This window comes from Moschus berezovskii, chromosome 19 (genome assembly GCF_049115385.1).
Source record: "Moschus berezovskii isolate FMDL1 chromosome 19, NW_MosBer_1.0, whole genome shotgun sequence".
Lineage (NCBI taxonomy): Eukaryota > Metazoa > Chordata > Mammalia > Artiodactyla > Moschidae > Moschus > Moschus berezovskii.
The window spans coordinates 32,436,916-32,457,217 of NC_142478.1; the positions used below are offsets into that span (position 1 = coordinate 32,436,916).

General features: G+C 40.8%; 1 long non-coding RNA gene across 2 annotated transcripts in view; it reads right to left on the reverse strand.

Annotated features, from left to right (window-relative positions):
- Window positions 1-20,302, reverse strand: part of LOC148774848 (uncharacterized) — a 235,280-nt gene that overhangs the window by 149,174 nt on the left and 65,804 nt on the right. For both annotated transcript variants that reach the window (XR_016035275.1, XR_016035276.1), the window contains exons 2-3: window positions 16,731-16,793; window positions 14,436-14,554 (exon numbers count right to left, since the gene is read on the reverse strand). This is a non-coding gene — a long non-coding RNA (uncharacterized LOC148774848). The remainder of the gene's footprint in view (window positions 1-14,435; window positions 14,555-16,730; window positions 16,794-20,302) is intronic.

Genomic DNA, 20,302 nt, shown 5'->3' on the forward strand with positions numbered 1-20,302 from the left:
TGGAAGGAGCGTTCTGAGCTTAATGCAGGAGGCAGTGCACCAGCCTAGTGCTGTAGCTCCCTGCCAACTCTTAGGGGCCAGAAGACAACAAATCCTAAGGACAGACTATCCTTTAGACTTGACATTTTTTTCTTTTGTGGGAACAGGGGTGGGGTATCCTGTTCCCCAAGGAGCCTAAGAGTGTCTCCTCCAGGCCTAGAAGAATGCACAGTCCGTGTTCCCACTGGGTAGGGGAGGCAGAACAGTCAGAAACTGGTGTCCTGCCAGAGAATCAGGAGCCGGGGACAATTGTGATCCTAGGAATCTTTGTTACCTTAAGGCTTACAAAACTTCAGGGTCTTTCTGAGAGCACGGGAGAAGGTGTCCCTAGACATCAGAGCACCTCCAAGAGAGTAAGAGCCCAGTGGGAAAAGATTAGGTTCAGAATGCCCAAAACTTGAGTCCAAATGCCATCCCGGAAATTCATGAAGTATAAAGCCTAGGCAACTTTTGTTACTAATTCATGTTTCCTCATCAGTAAAACAGAAAATACCTCACAGAACTGTTGTGAAAATCATGTTAAATAAGGTACAGCACACACATCACTTTATTGGTTAGGATTCCTTACCTTCCAGGTAATAGAAACCAACCTGAGCTGGTTTAAGGAAAAAAGTGAGAGGGAATGAGACAGAAAAAATTAATTATAAGGTTATAGTGATTTCCCATTGTTCTTAAAGTTAAGAATTCAGCTAAACCTTATAATGAGGTCGTGACCAAGAAATAAAAAGCCATCAGGATCCACTGTAGCGTCTCTTTGTGTATTGGATTTTTTTCTCCTTTTGTGAGAATTCACTTTCTCTCCCCTAGACCAACAGAGCTGACTGACCCATAGCCTTCAAGCTTATGCATCCTTTTCGAAGACACTAACACAGAGGTAACAGGAATCCATAACTCCAATTCTTAAGTCTCACAAGAAAATCTGATTCTTTACCTTATGGCAAGAGTTCCCTCCACTCTCAGTGGAGGGTGGCTAGGGCTATTGGGTGTAGACTGAGCATAAACAGGGCTAAAGGGCCTCACTCGTGGTGAGCAGTGTGCTGAGTGGATCCTTGTGGGCTGTGTAGACGTTTCAAAATGTGTTTTCCACAGGTACCTAGCCCAGTATCTGCCATATGCTGCTGCTGCTAAGTCACTTCAGTCGTGTCCAACTCTGTGTGACCCCATAGACGGAAGCCCACCAGGCTCCCCCGTCCCTGGGATTCTCCAGGCAAGAACACTGGAGTGGGCTGCCATTTCCTTCTCCAATGTGTGAAAGTGAAAAGTGAAAGTGAAGTCGCTCAGTCGTGTCCGACCCTTAGCGACCCCACGGACTGCAGCCTACCAGGCTCCTCCATCCATGGGATTTTCTAGGCAAGAGTACTGGAGTGGCTTTTTCCTTCATCTCATATGAGATATAGCCAGTCTAAGAAAAGAGTTGGGGGAAATTATTCAGATATTCTGGGGCATGTAAGGCCCTGTGATAACTAAAGTGGAGATTATTAGAACTAACACAGGATCTGGCAATAACAACATCACTAGAATAAATAAGGCAGGCAGGCTATGTACTTTTTAGACCTTCCTTATCTTCCTAGATTTGACTTCTTGTTGTGTTCTCTGATATGTTTCTGCCTACCCTTGGAAAATCCCTTGAGTCTGGTGATATGATGGCAGGGACAATCCTTCTATGGAGAAAAGAATTCTCTACAGAAGTGGGTGAGTTAGGAGGTAACTGTTGTTTAGTCACTAAGTCGAGTCTGACTTTTTTTTGACCCGATGGACTGTAGCCCACCAGACTCCTCTGTCCATGGAATTCTCTGGACAAGAATAAGGGAGTGGGTTGCCATTTCCTTCTCCAGGGGATCTTCCCAATTCAACATGCATCTTCTGAATTGGCATCTCCTGAATTGGCAGGTGGATTCTTTATCACTGAGCCACCAGGGAAACCCCTAGGAGGAGATAATGGTTGGGGCTAATGGTCAAAGAGAACATTAAAAACAGAATTGCTACAGAAACTTAGCTGGTTTTTTCCTACTGCTTCAGACCACACTGCCAAGTGCAGCAATTGTGCAAAAGTGAAAGTTGATTAGTCATGTCTGACTCTTTGCACCCCCATGAACTACACAGTCCATGGAATGCTCCAGGCAAGAATACTGGAGTGAGTAGCCTTTCCCTTCTCCAGGGGCTTTTCCCAACCCAGGGATTGAACCCAGATCTCCCGCATTGCAGGTGGATCCTTTACCAACTGAGCTATCAGGGAAGCCTCTAATTGTGCAAAGAAACAACATTTATTCCTTCTGTCTTTCTTCCTTTCCTGTCCTTTTTTTTATTTTCTTTTTTTCCTCTCTCTCATGCATTAAATGTGTACTGAGCATTTTACTATCAACGAGATACAAAGAAAAGTACTCAGATTTTTTACATGCTCACCTCTTTCTCCTGAGAAAGCAGATACTCAGCCAGGAATTTCTGGAACTAGAGCTAGGCAAGAGAATAAAGAATACTGTCCCTGATTATAGGAAGCTGATTAAAGTGTCACTTCAGCCCAGAAACTGAAGGTCAAAGTATCAAGATCAAAGCCCTTTATGCATAGACAGTGTGAATCTGGACCAGAGAGCGGACAAAAGTGAGCACACAGGGCAGAGCCGGCAGGCTGAGGCAGGGCCTGGCATGACCCCCAGAGGCTGTAAGCCGCCCAGGGCAGGAACTTCTTGTGCAGAAGATGGCCCTTGGCTCCAAAGGGACCTCTAAAGTCACCCAGACCTTTTAGTTCTTGGGAGAACAAAAAAAGAGTTCTGAAGGGAGAAATGTTCTCCACACCAAGTATTTTCCTAATAGTTTAGACGAGAGTATAAAAACCTTCTTCAGTAATTCTGTTTCCTGCCCACTCCCCAACATAACTTGCAAAACTGTAATGAAAGAAACATTTCTCTAAAGTCACTATTGAGACTAAAGTACTCAAAGGAGTTAGGCCAAACATAGGCTCTTTCCTTGGAGAAGGCAATGGCAACGCACTCCAGTTCTCTTGACTGGAAAATCCCATGGACGGAGGGGCCTGGTAGGCTGCAGTCCATGGGGACGCTAAGAGTCGGACACGACTGAGCGACTTCACTTTCACTTTTTACTTTTATGCATTGGAGAAGGAAATGGCAACCCACTCCAGTGTTCTTGCCTGGAGAATCCCAGGGATGGGGGAGCCTGGTGGGCTGCCGTCTATAGGGTCGCACAGAGTCGGACATGACTGAAGCGACTTAGCAGCAGCAGCAGCAGCAGCAGGCTCTTTCCTTAAGAAACAACAATCTGCACGTGGCGACTGAAATACAAAGTTCTTGACGTTACACACTGAAAACAAACTATGTCCAGGTGGTAGAATACATGAAAGTGAAAGTCACCCAGTTGTATCTGATTCTTTGCAACCCCATGGACTATACAGTCCATGGAATTCTCTAGGCCAGAATACTGTCATGGGTAGTCTTTCCCTTCTCCAGGGGATCTTCCCAATGCAGGGATCGAACCCAGGTCTTCCACATTGCAGGTGGATTCTTTACCAGCTGAGCCACAAGGGAAGAACATATGAGTTTGGATTAATAGCTTAGATTTGAGGCAGTATTTTATCTTTACACACTGGTGTTTGTCCCTACTATGTTTTCACACAACTGCTGCTGCTAAGTCACGTCAGTTGTGTCCAACTCTCTGCGACCCCATAGACAGTGGCCCACCAGGCTCCCATCCCTGGGATTCTCCAGGCAAGCATACTGGAGTGGGTTGCTATTTCCTTCTCTAGTGCATGAAAGTGAAAAGTGAAAGTGAAGTTGCTCAGTTGTGTCCGACTCTTTGTGACCCCATGGACTGCAGCCTACCAGGCTCCTCCGTCCATGGGATTTCCCAGGCAAGAGTACTGGAGTGGGTTGCCATTGCTTTCTCTGTTTCATACAACTGAAAACCCCTCAATCACTGGGAAATATTTAATAGATAATGAGAATCACTTGAGTGACAAGTTCTAGTCGACTCAGTAGTCCAGCCATGTCTTTACTATTGACATAAATGCTTCCTTATTATATTTACATCATTTATATCCATTGTAAAAAAACTTCAACAGTGTAAAAATAATGTGGCAAGAAGGCAACCCTGGGGTGTTATAAATATCAAATAAGTCATAACTACAATGATAATATTGGGATTTATCTTTAGAAATAGAGGCTGAACTTAACAAGATGCCACCAGTAAGCAATAAAGACCTCTTTATTGAGTGCAGATAAATTTCAGACTTTTGAAAATCCTGTTAACCACTCTACAGTTTCTTATTCTTAATGCTATCCTTTAGTTTTAAAACTGCTCACTGCTTTTACAGTTGCTGCTTTTTGTTGCTTTTCCATGTCTGATGGTCTCCAGTAAAACACAAGTCTGGTCTCCAACAGTCTCATTCATTCTCTGATTTTGCCTCTTTCATCCCAAATTCTTTTCCCAAGTCCCTTCTCCCCACTCCCACTCCAGTACTGTTGTCTGGAGAATCCCACGGACGGAGGGAATAGTCCACAGGGTCACAAAGAGTCGGACACGACTGAGTGACTTCACTTTTTTTTCTCCCCACTCTCTTCTAACTTCTATACCTAACAGTAGGACAAGGACACAAACAAGGAAAATAAAATCCAAATAAGAGCAACAGGAGAGAGAGAAGTGTAGCATCTACTTGCCCTCTTTTCTTAACCTAAACAAATCTTACTCATCCTCAAAGGCCGCTGTATTAGTCTACACAGGCTCCCATAAATAAAAAAAGTACCCCAGACTGTGTGGCTCACACAATAGAAACTTATTTCCTTGCAATTCTGGATGCCAAAAGTCTAAGATTAAGGGGTCAGCAGAGCTGGTTTCTTCACATGACCTCTCTTCTATGTGTGTCTGCATCCTAAATCTTCTTTGAGAAGGATACTAGTCACATTGGATTAGGGCCCATCCTAATGGCCTCATATTAATTATTTCTTTAAAGACCCTATACCAAATACAGTCCCATTCTGAGGTATAAGGATTGGAATTTTTTTTTTTTTTTAAAAAAGAATTTTATTAAAAAAGCACAAATGCAAAGAAATGAACAGAGGAAAATTTATGCGTCGAACCTGGACTGGTCACTTATGATAATATACATGCTACAATTCCATTCTCTCCAATCATTCCACCTTCACCCTCTCCCACAGAGTCCCAAAGACTGTTCTAAATGCCTATGTTTCTTTTGCAGTCTCTTATACAGGGTTCAGGTTACCATTTTTCTAAATTCCATATATATGCGTTAATATACGGTATTGATGTTCTTCTTTCTGGCTTACTTCACTCTGTATAATTGGCTCCAATTTCATCCACCTCATTAAAACTGATTCAAATGCATTCTTTTTGATGGCTGAGAAATACTCCATTGTGTATATGTACCAAAGCTTTCTTATCCATTCATCTGCAGATGGACATCTAGGTTGCTTCCATGTCCTGGCTATTATAAACAGTGCTGCAATGAACATTGGAGTACATGTGTCTCTTTCAATTCTGGTTTCCTCGGTGTGTATGCCCAGGAGTGCGATCGCTGGATCATATGGCAGTTCTATTTCCAGTTTTCTGAGGAATCTCCACACTGTTCTCCATAGTGGCTGTACTAGTTTGCATTCCCACCAACAGTGTAAGAGGGTTCCCTTCTCTCCACACCCTCTCCAGCACTTATTGCATGTAGACTTTTGGATAGCAGCCATTCTGACTGGTGTGAAATGGTATCTCATTGTGGTTTTGATTTGCATTTCTCTGATGATGAGGGATGTTGAGCATTTTTTCATGTGTTTATTAGCCATCTTTATGTCTTCTTTGGAGAAATGTCTGTTTAGTTCTTTGGCCCATTTTTTGATTGGGTCACTTAGTTTTCTGGAATTGAGCTGCAGGAGCTGCTTGTATAATTTGGAGATTAATCCTTTATCAGTTGCTTCATTTGCTATTATTGTCTCCCATTCTGAAGGTTGTCTTCTCACCTTGCTTAGAGTTTCCTTTGCTGTGCAGAAGCTTTTGATTTTAATTAGGTCCCATTTGTTTATTTTTGCTTTTATTTCCAATATTCTGGGAGGTGGGTCTTGGAGGATCCTGCTGTGATTTATGTCGGAGAGTGTTTTGCCTACGTTCTCCTCTAGGAGTTTTATAGTTTCTGGTCTTACATTTAGATCTTTAATCCATTTTGAGTTTATTTTGGTGTATGGTGTTAGGAAGTGTTCTAGTTTCATTCTTTTACAAGTGGCTGACCAGTTTTCCCAGCACCACTTGTTAAAGAGACTGTCTTTTCTCCATTTTATATTCTTGCCTCCTTTGTCGAAGATAAGGTGTCCATAGGAGCGTGGGTTTATCTCTGGGCTTTCTATTTTGTTCCATTGATCTATATTTCTGTCTTTATGCCAGTACCATACTGTCTTGATGACTGTGGCTTTGTAATAGAGCCTGAAGTCCGGCAGGTTAATTCCCCCAGTTCCATTCTTCTTCCTCAAGATTGCTTTGGCTATTCGAGGTTTTTTGTATTTCCATACAAATTGTGAGATTATTTGTTCTAGTTCTGTGAAAAATATTGTTGGTAGCTTGATAGGGATTGCATTGAATGTATAAATTACTTTGGGTAGTATACTCATTTTTACAATATTTATTCTTCCAATCCACGAACACGGTATATTTCTCCATCTATTCGTGTCCTCTTTGATTACTTTCACTAGTGTTTTATAGTTTTCTATGTACAAGTCTTTTGTTTCCTTAGGTAGATATATTCCTAAGTATTTAATTGTTTTCATTGCAACAGTGAATGGAATAGTTTCCTTAATTTCTCTTTCTATTTTCTCATTATTAGTGTATAGGAATGCAAGGGATTTCTGTGTGTTGATTTTATATCCTGCAACTTTGCTGTAATCATTGATTAGCTCTAGTAGTTTTCTGGTAGAGTCTTTAGGGTTTTCTGTGTAGAGGATCATGTCATCAGCGAACAGTGAAAGCTTTACTTCTTCTTTTCCAATTTGTATTCCTTTTATGTCTTTTTCTGCTCTGATTGCTGTGGCCAAAACTTCCAGAACTATGTTGAATAGTAGTGGTGAGAGTGGGCACCCTTGTCTTGTTCCTGACTTGAGGGGAAATGCTTTCAGTTTTTCACCATTGAGGATAATGTTTGCTGTGGGTTTGTCATATATAGCTTTTATTATGTTGAGGTATGTCCCTTCAATTCCCACTTTCTGGAGAGTTTTTATCAAAAATGGATGTTGAATTTTGTCGAAGGCTTTCTCTGCATCTATTGAGATAATCATATGATTTTTATTTTTCAGTTTGTTAATGTGGTGTATTACGTTGATTGATTTGCGTATATTGAAGAATCCTTGCATTCCTGGGATAAAGCCCACTTGGTCATGATGTATGATCTTCTTAATGTGTTGTTGGATTCTGATTGCTAGAATTTTGTTAAGGATTTTTGCATCTATGTTCATCAGTGATATTGGCCTATAGTTTTCTTTTTTTGTGGGGTCTTTACCAGGTTTTGGGATTAGGGTGATGGTGGCCTCATAGAATGAGTTTGGAAGTTTCCCTTCCTCAGCTATTTTCTGGAAGAGTTTGAGTAGAATAGGTGTTAGCTCTTCTCTAAATTTTTGGTAGAATTCAGCTGTGAAGCCGTCTGGACCTGGGCTTTTGTTTGCTGGGAGATTTTTGATTACAGTTTCAATTTCCGTGCTTGTGATGGGTTTGTTCAGATTTTCTATTTCTTCCTGGTTCAGTTTTGGAAAGTTGTACTTTTCTAGGAATTTGTCCATTTCTTCCAGGTTATTCATTTTATTGCCATATAATTGCTGATAGTATTCTCTAATAATCCTTTGTATTTCTGTGTTGTCAGTTGTGATCTCTCCATTTTCATTTCTAATTTTATTGATTTGGTTCTTCTCCCTTTGTTTCTTGATGAGTCTGGCTAGTGGTTTGTCAATTTTATTCACCTTCTCAAAGAACCAGCTTTTGGCTTTGTTGATTTTTGCTATGGTCTCTTTTGTTTCTTTTGCATTTATCTCTGCCCTAATTTTTATGATTTCTTTCCTTCTACTGACCCTGGGGTTCTTCATTTCTTCCTTTTCTAGTTGCTTTAGATGTAGAGTTAGGTTATTTAGTTGACTTTTTTCTTGTTTCTTGAGGTATGCCTGTATTGTTATGAACTTCCCCCTTAGCACTGCTTTTACAGTGTCCCAGAGGTTTTGGGTTGTTGTGTTTTCATTTTCATTCATTTCTATGCATATTTTGATGTCTCTTTTGATTTCTTCTATGATTAGTTCATTATTCAGCAGCGTGTTGTTCAGTCTCCATATGTTGGCACTTTTAACAGTTATTCTCCTGTAATTGAGATCTAATCTTACTGCATTGTGGTCAGAAAAGATGCTTGGAATGATTTCAGTTTTTTTGAATTTACCAAGGCTAGATTTATGTCCCAGGATGTGATCTATCCTGGAAAAGGTTCTGTGTGCGCTTGAGAAAAAGGTGAAATTCGTTGTTTTGGGGTGAAATGTCCTATAGATATCTATTAGGTCTAACTCTTCTATTATATCATTTAAAGATTGTGTTTCCTTGTTAATTTTCTGTTTAGTTGATCTATCCATAGATGTAAGTGGGGTGTTAAAATCTCCCACTATTATTGTGTTATTGTTAATTTCCCCTTTCATACTTGTTAGTAATTGTCTTACATATTGCGGTGCTCCTATGTTAGGTGCATAAATATTTATAATTGTTATATCTTCTTCTTGGATTGATCCTTTGATCATTATGTAGTTTCCTTCTTTGTCTCGTTTCACAGCCTTTCTTTTAAAGTCTATTTTATCTGATATGAGTATTGCTACTCCTGCTTTCTTTTGGTCTCTATTTGCATGGACTATCTTTTTCCAGCCCTTCACTTTCAGTCTGTATGCGTCCCTCGTTTTGAGGTGGGTCTCTTGTAGACAACATATATGGGGGTTTTGTTTTTGTATCCATTCAGCCAGCCTTTGTCTTTTGGTTGGGGCATTCAACCCATTTACATTTAAGGTAATTATTGAAAAGTAGGATCCCGTAGCCATTTTCTTTACTGCTTTGGGTTCAAGTTTATACACTCTTTCTGTGATTCCTGTCTATAGAAGATCCTTTAGCATTTGTTGGAGAGCTGGTTTGGTGATGCTGAATTCCCTCAGCTTTTGCTTGTCTGTAAAGCTTTTGATTTCTCCTTCATATTTGAATGAGATCCTTGCTGGGTATAGTAATCTGGGCTGTAGGTTATTTTCTTTCATCGCTTTAAGTATATCTTGCCACTCCCTTCTGGCCTGAAGAGTCTCTGTTGAAAGATCAGCTGTTATCCTTATGGGAATCCCCTTGAGTGTTATTTGCTGCTTTTCCCTTGCTGCTTTTAATATTTGTTCTTTGTGTTTGATCTTTGTTAATTTGATTAATATGTGTCTTGGAGTATTTCGCCTTGGGTTTATCCTGTTGGGGACTCTCTGGATTTCTTGGACTTGGGTGATTATTTCTTTCCCTATTTTAGGGAAGTTTTCAACTATTATCTCCTCAAGTATTCTCTCATGGTCTTTCTTTTTGTCTTCTTCTTCTGGGACTCCTATGATTCGAATGTTGGAGCGTTTAACATTGTCCCAGAGGTCTCTAATATTGTCCTCATTTCTTTTAATTCGTTTTTCTTTTTTCCTCTCTGTTTCATTTATTTCTACAATTCTATCTTCTAGTTCGCTTATCCTGTCTTCTGCCTCTGTTATTCTACTGTTTGTTCCCTCCAGAGTGTTTCTGATCTCATCTATTGCATTATTCATTGTATATTGACTCTTTTTTATTTCCTCTAAGTCCTTATTAAATCTTTCTTCCATCTTCTCAATCCTTTTCTCCAGGTTATTTATCTGTAACTCCATTTTACTTTCAAGATTTTGAATCATTTTCACCATCAAAATTCGAAATTCTTTATCAGGTAGATTCCCTATATCTTCTTTTGTTTGTGTTGGTGGGCAATTATCTTGTTCCTTTACTTGCTGGGTATTTCTCTGCCTCTTCATCTTGCTTATATTGCTTTGCTTGGGGTGTCCTTTCCCTCTTCTTGCAGTTTGTGGAGTTCTCTTTATTATGTAGTTTCTTCGCTGTGTGTGGGGTTAGACAGGTGACTTGTCCGGGTTCCCTGGTTAGGGAAGCATGTGTCGGTGTTCTGGTGGGTGGAGCTGGATTTCTTCTCTTTCCTTTAGAAGACAATGGGCTACTTTTCTGGGAGCCTGATGTCCTCTGCCAGTATTCAGAAGTTGTTTTGTGGACTTTACTCCACGTTCAAATGTTCTTCTGATGAATTTGTGGGGAAGAAAGTGGTCTCGCCGTCTTGTTCCTTCCTCCCCAGAACACTGGATTCTTATATTCCACTTGGTCGTGGAGTATCTCTTCCCAGCTGCTCCAGCAAGGCGCAGCCGCTGCAGCTTACCTTGGACGAGGGGTATCTCCTCAAGGCCGCCCCTCCTGCTTTGAATGTGGATCAGCTCCTCCCGGCCCTCCGGTGCCCAAGCAGCCACCGCCTCCTGGACGTGGTACAGCTCCTCTCGGCCACCGCCCTAACTCTGGGCACGGGGCAGCTCCTCTCAGCCACGATTCTGCACGTGGTCGGTTGCGCCGGGAGCCGGGCGTCTCTCGCGTCTGCGCCGCCGGGAGCCGGGCGTCTCTCGCGTCTGCGCCGCCGGGAGCCGGGCGTCTCTCGCGTCTGCGCCGCCGGGAGCCGGGCGTCTCTCGCGTCTGCGCCGCCGGGAGCCGGGCGTCTCTCGCGTCTGCGCCGCCGGGAGCCGGGCGTCTCTCGCGTCTGCGCCGCCGGGAGCCGGGCGTCTCTCGCGTCTGCGCCGCCGGGAGCCGGGCGTCTCTCGCGTCTGCCTTAGCAGTTCTCCATCACCAAGGGCCAAGGGCCAACCAGGCCACAGGTCAGGGGCTCTCTCCTCTCTTCTACTCCTGGTGACATTGAATTGTGCAATCCTGGGAGGGTGGCAGCAGGTGGGAATCTGCAGACAGCTTTTGTTCCTATATGACACAATACAGGAGTCCCCAAGGACTGCTAGGACTATTCTAGGCTGAAAACCAACCAGGATTGGAATTTAACATATGAATTCAGTTCAGTCGCTCAGTCGTGTCCGACTCTCTGAGATAGGGGGCACATAATTTAGCCCACAGCCACCCTCATCTACCATTACTAAATTCCACTTCTCTGCCACACCAGCCTACCTGCTGTTAACCGTACACAGCCTTGTAGATCTCCGGCATTATATTAGCGGTTGATTAAATTTAATTGGAGACTTACAGACACTGTCTTGAGTACAATAGTTTTCAGATGAAAGTCATCTCACCCTCAACAAGATCCATTAGCACAGTGACAGCTTTTAATTCCTCTCAATGCTTAGAACACGGTCAGCACATTAGCAGATAGGCTTACAATAAAACAGAAAAGCAAAACAAATCTCAAATGAATTGAAAGTGTCATTCTTTTAGTTGCTGTGTTTGTACATTTTATCCCTTTGAGAAGAGAAGCCCCTTAGAGGCAACATTGTGCCCCTCTGAAGAGAAAACAGAACATTTAATCCAGTTTGGCCAGTGAAAATGAAAGTTGGACATTTTTCAAAATCCTTTGTCTTTTCAATATGATTTTTAAGTATACTGATGTGAAAGCTTTATTTAAAAAAGGTCAATTCCAATATTTTCACATATTTGGCTGAGATTTTGTTTACAGTAACTTAATTAACTTTGGATGATGATCACTAACCATCTTCTTTGTAGAATAAATTTATAGAACACTAGCACAGATACTGAAAGCCAATTTTGAAAATAGTCACTAGCAGAGGTACCATCTACACTTTATTTTACACAGTTTTATTTTTCCATTTATAGAGCCACCTCATATGCCCTTCTTAACTTCACAAACATGGTGGGTAAGGGTTTGAGCTGTGACCATGACTTTGAGGATGTTACCTGGCCTTCATCCCCCTATAACTGCATTAGGCTCTTTCAGAGCTCACTTTGTTCACGCTTGAGAGTGTGCCCTCCAATAGTCTACTCAGTTATATTCTTTTATCTGTTTGAAAAAAAAATCAGTCTCAAACAAGAAATGAAATCTATATCATTTTTCTGACTCTCTAGGGATGTAAGCAAATATCCACCTATTAGTGGGGGAAAAACCATAATTCCTTTACATAAGAAATAAAAGCCAGATTGAGGAAATTCCATGGCTGGAATCATGGTGTATGTTCTCTTCCAAGGCAGCTCCAAAGAAAAATTAACCCCCATTGTGTTAGTTGCTCAGTTGTGTATCACTCTTTGAGACCTCATGGACTGTAGCCCCAAGGCTCCTCTGTACGTGGGATTCTTCACGCAAGAATACTGGAGTGGGTAGCCATTCCCTTCTCCAGGGGATCTTCCCGACCCATGGATGGAACCCAGGTCTCCTACACTGCAAGCAGATTCTTTACTGTCTGAGCCACCAGGTAAGCCCTAACACCCATTATCAGGTAGATATTGATAAAGACGCAAATGCTAGGAACTTCTGATTTAATGCTGTCTGGACTGTTCATTCTTCAACAACCAGGAAAATCATAATGATGAGGGTGGTAGTTCTCAAAGGAATTGGACATTTGAATAGTGTTCAGCCTATTAGATGATACCTATTTTGAGGGAGACTAGGATGTTATTTGACAGGTGAGAGGCCATGTCCAGGAATGCTGTCTAACTGCATTCCATTTACTACCATGGGCCAAGAACATGGTTTACATTACCTAATTTAATCTTCACAGTGAGGAGGATATTATTCTAACCATTTCATGGATGAGAAAACTGGAGAGTCAAAGAGTTTTTGGACCTTTCCAAAGTAGGGGAGAGAGGAGTATTGGACTGTCAGAGCCAATCTACCCAAGACTGTATCAAGTTATAGGCATGAAATTTGGGTAGGAGAAATGTTTGCTAAAGTGACAGGTTGAGGTTTTTTTTTTTAATCCTCTTTAATGTATTTCCCTGGTCTGACTCCTTCAAGAGCTGTCCCTATTCTCAGTTTCTGACTTCTAAGAGGAAATTGACCTGTCAGAACAATCAAGGGCTTCACCTAAGATTTTCCACATCGTTACTGATATTAAAAAAGAGCATCTCCAAACTGCCTGAAAGACAACTATTTATGTAAGAAATAATTATATTGCATTTTGGTAAGAGAACATGTCTCTTCTCAGAATGTACAAGCACCACAGAAATAATTATATTGCATTTTGGTAAGAGAACATGTCTCTTCTCAGAATGTACAAGCACCACTTACAGTTGAAAATGGAAGGGGTATCTTTTGCATTCAAATGACTGCAAACACATCACAGCATCTCATTTCAGGTAATTATGTTCTTATTTAAAGTTCCGTTGGGGCTCTCCCTGAGCCTGAGTCTTCTGTGAAAAGTACCTCTGACCTGCCTTTTGCAGTAGGCGACAGCAAGGACTGTGCTACTCTCTGAGGTCCCACCACAGCCCAACCACAGGCGCCAGGGCGAGGAAGAACAAGAGCAGTAGCTCCCTCGGTAAAAAATTACTTTTGAGGCACAAGCTTTCACGTACATGGTTTCCAGAGAGATTTTAGCCAAACCCAGCAGTCCCCCTAGTCATCAGAGCCTCTTGTTGATTCCCACCTTCAGCAAAAATCCTTTCGGGCAGAAAGCGCAGCAGGAAACCTGTCATTAACAACCACCATAGTGTCACATCAGCGATTCTCAGGAGTGTCGGCTCCACTATTTAACTCAGCTATTTACCTCATCGCAAGAGCTTTGTTTGATTGTCAGAAAATAGAACACATACATTTGTCAGTCATAAACACACACGAGTTCTCCAGAGCACAAATAAACAAAATGATCATGTACGTTGATAAATGTGTTTGCATTATTTAACCAAGCCAGAGGAAGCATGTAAATAACCCTGCATATCAAGTACCATCGAGTAACTTGCTTGTAATCTGTCTTGTACAATACAGTCATCGCCACTCATTCCACTCACTCAATTCAGACCCTGGAAATGTACTATTTTTAGAACGGCTTTGTACACCACTATTTACAAAGCGCACTGTTAAATCCTTTGAATAGCAGCCAAGAAGTTGGGTGAGAACCTAGAAACCTGCCACACAGATCAGCATCCTAATCAACCCTGGGACAGCCAGCGCTAAAGATTTGGCTTTGTTTCCTTTCCATTCTTTCCCTTTGTCTCCACAAGAATATCAGTGTAAAAAGGCAAGGAGACAAAGAGGTGGGCCTTATCTGTTCCTGTCCTTCAAATGAGTTGCTTTACTCACTTTCCTAGATAACAGTGCATTTGTCAACATCTTTGGTGATTTAAGCTGTTCTCTGTCAAAACCACTTTTGGAAAAGATTTGACCACTGACTTACTTGAGAGCCAATGTGACGGCAGCAGGTGCGTCATGGAAATTCAGACGTGGGTGCTTCGCAGAGGCTGGGACTTGGTCATATGACGGCCGGCTGTTCTGGGCCAATCCGCTGCTGGCAAACTGGCCAAGTGGCCACACAGGAAGGAGACACAGAGAAGAAAGCAGTAGACAAAGTGTTGGCGTGAGGCAGTTGGTGGATGAAGCAATTGTGAAGGATTGCAACACCAGGGAGGAGATGAAGGACCTCATATTTGGCAGCCAGCAAGAAACCTGAAGGAACTAAGAACTAAGTTTGGCTCTCTTTTGACAGCTTGAGAAAAGCCGAGAAGGGAAGCAATGACTGGGCTAATTCTGGACAAAATTTTTTTAAAAATGATATTTGAGAGGAACCCACGTCTTTGCCTTCCTTCTTAGCTTCTATATAAATTGCAACGTTTTCCAATTTATTTATTTATTTTTTCAGCAGGTGACTCAAATTGATTTGCATTATGTGTAAGTGGATGGGATCCTCTGAGACATCCCTGGTGGCCTAAGATGTGAAGACTTCACTCTTTGTTTCCTTTTGCCCACCTTCCTCCTGGTGCCATTCTGTCCCTTCACTTAGCCTGGATTGGCTGGTAAAAGTGGTGCAGCCAGGTAGTGATATCCTGTCTCACCCCTGCTCCTGGATGTGCTCACAAGAGTATTCCTTTCACGTTACAAAACTAATCGGGGGAGAAATTAGAATGGGAGGATTTTGAGTACTCCGGATCAAATTTAAGGCATTTTATTATCTTACTTATGATTTCAGGTTCAATGGGGTCTTTATGTTAATTATAATATTAGAGGCATTTGATAGAAAAGCAGTGTGTCAAGATGTGTAATAACAGTAAAAACAAAAGCAACTTACTTTTGAGCCCACATGTGTCAGGCACCCTTCTAGACACTTTATAGAACAACCACCCAATGAATAGCTATCCTTACCAACAGCTCTGCAAGCTAAACATCATTTTCCCCCATTGTGGAGGAGTGCTGAGGATCAGAAGGTCACTTGGCCAAGGTCACCAGCCAATCAATGGCAGATCTGAAATTCAAATCTAGGTTTGTGGGGCTCTTTCTACTACATTAGGCAGCACCATTTGTAAACGTGAACCCATTCGGAGCACCAAAGGACACTGACTTTAATTTGATGACTCTCAATTCCCTGTTAGACTCAGTTATTTTACCAGCCTCAACATGTTCATTTATCTAGAACTTTTACAGAAGAATAAGACTGTTGCATTCATGCATGCTAAATCACTTCAGTCATGTCTGACTCCGTGCGACCCCATAGACAGCAGCCCACCAGGCTCCTCTGTTCCTGGGATTCTCCAGGCAAGAATACTGGAGTGGGTTGCCATCTCCTTCTCCAATGCATGCATGCATGCATGCTAAGTCATTTCAGTCGAGTCCGACTCTGTGCAACCCTATGAACAGCAGCCCACCAGCCTCCTCTGTCCACAGGATTCTCTAGGCAAGAATACCAGAGTGCATTGCCATTTTGTTACTTGTGTTTTATCTCATAGAATTAGACTTGCTTGCTGCTACTTTAAATTCTTTCATATCTTATAAGTATTCCATTTGACCTGATCTTTTTCCTGGATGTGTTATGGAGAATGTGGTCTCTCTTACCAGTGCATAAAAATATCCTGATAAAGGGAGGAGGGAGGTGGGAGGGGGGTTCAGGAAGGGGAACTCATGTACACCCGGAGCAGATTCATGTCAATGTATGGCAAAACCAACCAATATAATATTGTAAAATAATTAGCCTCCAATTAAAAAAAAAGAGAGAGAAAAAAAATATCCTGGCTTCTTTTATAGATGCATTAAAAAAATGAAAGAATTTCCCCCTAACCCTAAGCATGTAGATAACACCACTATATAGCAGGCTTGTATGCACACATATACTGGATTTAAACCAATCATTGCACAAAGCTTGGGCAAGGGTTGTTGCTAAATAGGAAAGGGGACAAAGTTCATTAAGAGGGACAAAGAAAATAGGAAGCAGATATTGGTGAACTTTGCATGTACAATAGTATTGCCATTATAGAGAATATCTGCTCAATAGATTATTCCCATGTCCCTCTTATATAGCCGTGTATTTAGTTGATCACTATTACCCAGAAAGGGTAATATCAGGAAATAAGGGAACATAAGGTCTTAACATAATTAAAATGAAAATGAAATAAATGAAATGAAAATGAAAACTGCCTTTTATAGCTCTAAATCCAAAACTTTTGGTCTTAATATAGATCAAAGATATGTCTATATTCTTTACCTGGATTTTTCCATTTGCTTGTATTTGATTTGCTTGTATCACCATGTTCTGTTTCTGTTTTGTCTGAAAATAAAATGAAATAGAATTACCTCCTATACTCATACTGCTATTGACATTAAATTTCATTTTCTTTCATTATGATCAGCAAAGTTACTCATAACATTGGAATTTGTTTTTTTGTTTTTAAAGTTATAGCTACTGTTGTTGGAAAAATTAGTATTGTTTTGGCACTGTGTTCCATCTAAACTCATGGCATTTCTGTACTATTTACCTTTCAGAAAGATATTTTACAAAAAGAAAAAAGAAAATGGAGTACAGACTTCCAACAACACACATCTTTTCTGCTTTCTCCTTGGCTCTGAAAGAGGACGCATGAAACAGAATTTCAGGCTGTAATTAATGCAGCACTTCATAAGATAAGAGGTTCTTTTATCTGTTAAAAAAATTGCTGTACTAATTTTCAAGAATCAGAATGTTCCAGTTAATGCTCTTTCTACAAGAAGAATTCACCTTTTCTACTCTACCAATTTGCAGTCAAATTTTCATATTTTTTAAAGGAAACTGAAGGTGGGTAAACATGGAATGATAGCAATATTATTTCATAGGACTGAGTCTAGAAAACTTAAATATTAACAATATGCTTAGATAAATCCTGAACAGGTATTGCACAGAGAATTTCCAAATAATATCTACTCTACAGGAATGTACTTGTAGGCACAGACCTTAATTGGATACAATTTACGTCCAGCCCTTTCAATGGAGGTGGTAAACAAATTAAGAAATGTATGCTCATTTGACATAGTAAGGGGAATTCTTATGCCTTATAGTACTGTCCAAAGAAGGAAGAAACCTCTGCTGTTTCCATCCTGATTTAAATATCTCCTTGTAGAATGCACATAGCAATTCAGGAACAATACTTTCTTTATGTATGTTTTGTGTGTGGGCTTGGAATAATTGGTAATGCATTGGCACTGTGATCCACCTAAACAAATGCCATTTGTATATTATTCAACTTTTTAAAAAATCTGTTTACCAAGAAGAAAATAGGAGTATAGCAAATAACTAGAAATCACAGACCACAAAATTCTTCCCTAAAGATCTTGTCAAAGAAGATTCCACTGAAAGGCAATATGGCTCACGTCACACTGCTGATTCACTGACCCCTTTGGATGGTCCTCCATTTCTGCATCCATAGATAATCAGATACCCATTCTTTCTCTTTCATCATGACACCCTGTGAGATGGGTGTGAAAGGGAGTAAACTGTCATTGGGCACAAAGGCTAAGATGTTTGGTAAAAGCAGGAAACTAGGAGGTTTGACTTAAAAACCTAAGTAGATTTTCAAGGTAGATTACTACAAGTAAAAATGAGTGGGAAGTTTTAGCAGCAAGGTTACTGATATTTATGGTATACTAACAATTTATATTTACGTGAAAATATATCTGCTACATTTCAAAAGTAGAAAATGATAGTAAAGAGAACGGCAGTATAGCTTCTGTGTCTGTCCAGTGTTCACTTTTTCTTTGCACGTCTGTCTGTGCCTCTGTGCACATACATACACACATGTAGGATCCCTGGCCACAGAAGAGCTCTTTCTTGTGTGTTCACAAAGAGATGAGAATTTTAAGCTCAGAACCTCTTGAAAATGAGAAACTTTTCTTGGCAGACAATCAACTGATTCCGCGTGAACAAAGCTGACAGAGCCCTTCTCCTTGGTTCTTTTTGTTCACATTGTTCACCCTCACACAAGGAGGGCTGCTAGGGAAGGCAAGAGGACCCTCAAAGAAGATGAAGGTGAATTTTTCTGGACTAGCTGCCAAACAGTGCTAAGCTTCAGTTAACCTGTTACCTCTCTTCCTTGCCTCTGGCCCTCAGTTTTCCTTTTGTATCCTGAAAATAGCATTGACATTAAATTGGGTCAGTGGAAAAAAAAAATCAGTGACCAACCCCAGCTTATAATTTTGCTCCCCAAGAAAACATTTGGTAAATAACCCTTATCTAGAGTGTGTAGTATATAAGGCTCCTAGGTGGTAATTGAATATTTCACCTTAGGAAAAGATGCTGATTATTTTAGACTTGAATTTCCACAATCAGAAAATTCACCTAGCGCCATTCTAATGTGCTATGTTTCACAAAAAGAGTTTTAAATGAATGTAAGTATATATATACCCAATAGAAGTCCTTGCAATATATACTAGGGGACAAGCACAAGAATGTTCATAGAAGCACTATTCAAAATAAACTATCTGGTAACAGGCAAGTGGAAATTTTCCTATTTCTGGATATAGGAAAATAAAGTGAAGCATATGGTCATATATGAAATATTACAGAGCAGTAAAAATGAATGGACTACAGCTACATATGACAATATGGATGAATCTTTATCTTTTGGCTGTGCTGGGTCTTAGTTGGGGCATGTGGTATCAGTTTCCTGACCAGGGATCAAACCTGGGCTCCTTCCATTGGGAGTTTGGAATCTTAGCCACTGGACCACCAGGGAAGCCCCCATATGGATGAATCTTAAACAACATAATACTGTGTGAAAAAGTAAGTTCCAAAACCTCAGATATACAGATGATGCCACCTTAATGGTAGAAAGCAAAGAGAAACTATAAAGCCTCTTGATCAAGGTGAAAAAGGAGAGCAAAAAAGCTGGCTTAAAACGTAGCATTCAAAAAGTTAAGATCATGGCATTCGGGGTCATCATTTCATGGCAAACAGAAGGAGAAAAAATGGAAATAGTGACAGACTTTATTTTCTTGGGCTCCAAAATCACTGTGGATGGTGACTGCAGCCATGAAATTATAAGACGCTCGCTTCTTAGAAGAAAAGCTATGACAAACATAGATAGCATATTAAAAAGCAGAGACATCACTTTGCCAAAAAATGTCCATATAGTCAAAGCTATGTATTTTCCTGTAGTCAAGTAGGATGTGAGAGTAAAGAAGACTGAGCACCGAAGAACTGATGCTTTCAGACTGTGATGCTGGAGAAGACTCTTAAGAGTCCCTTGAACAGCAAGGAGATCAAACCAGTCCATCCTAAAGGAAATCAACCCTGAATATTCATTGAAAGGACTGATGCTGAAGCCAAAGCTCCAATCCTTTGGCCACCTGATGCAAAGAGCCAACTCACTGGAAAAGACTATGATGCTGGGAAAGATTGAGAGAAGGAGGAGAAGGGGACAACAGAGGATGAGATGGTTGCATGGCATCATAGACTCAATGGACATGAGTTTTAGCAAACTCTAGGAGATAGTAAAAGACAGGGAAGCCTGGCGTACTGCAGTCCATGGGGTTGCAGAGTTGGACACGACTTAGAGACTGAACAAAAACAACAATATCCCCTTTAAAGTAAAAAAGTAACTATGAAATTCATTTAGCAGGTATATACATATAGTGGCAAAACTATACAAAAATGCAAATAATAGTGCTTATATTTGTAGTGAGTCAGAGAGATGAGATGGAAGAGCAGGACACGGGTAGATTTTTGTCAATGTTTCAAACATGAGATGCTAGTTCACGTTTGCTTATTATTAAATATTAATAATCAAAGAAAGGGACATACTTAGG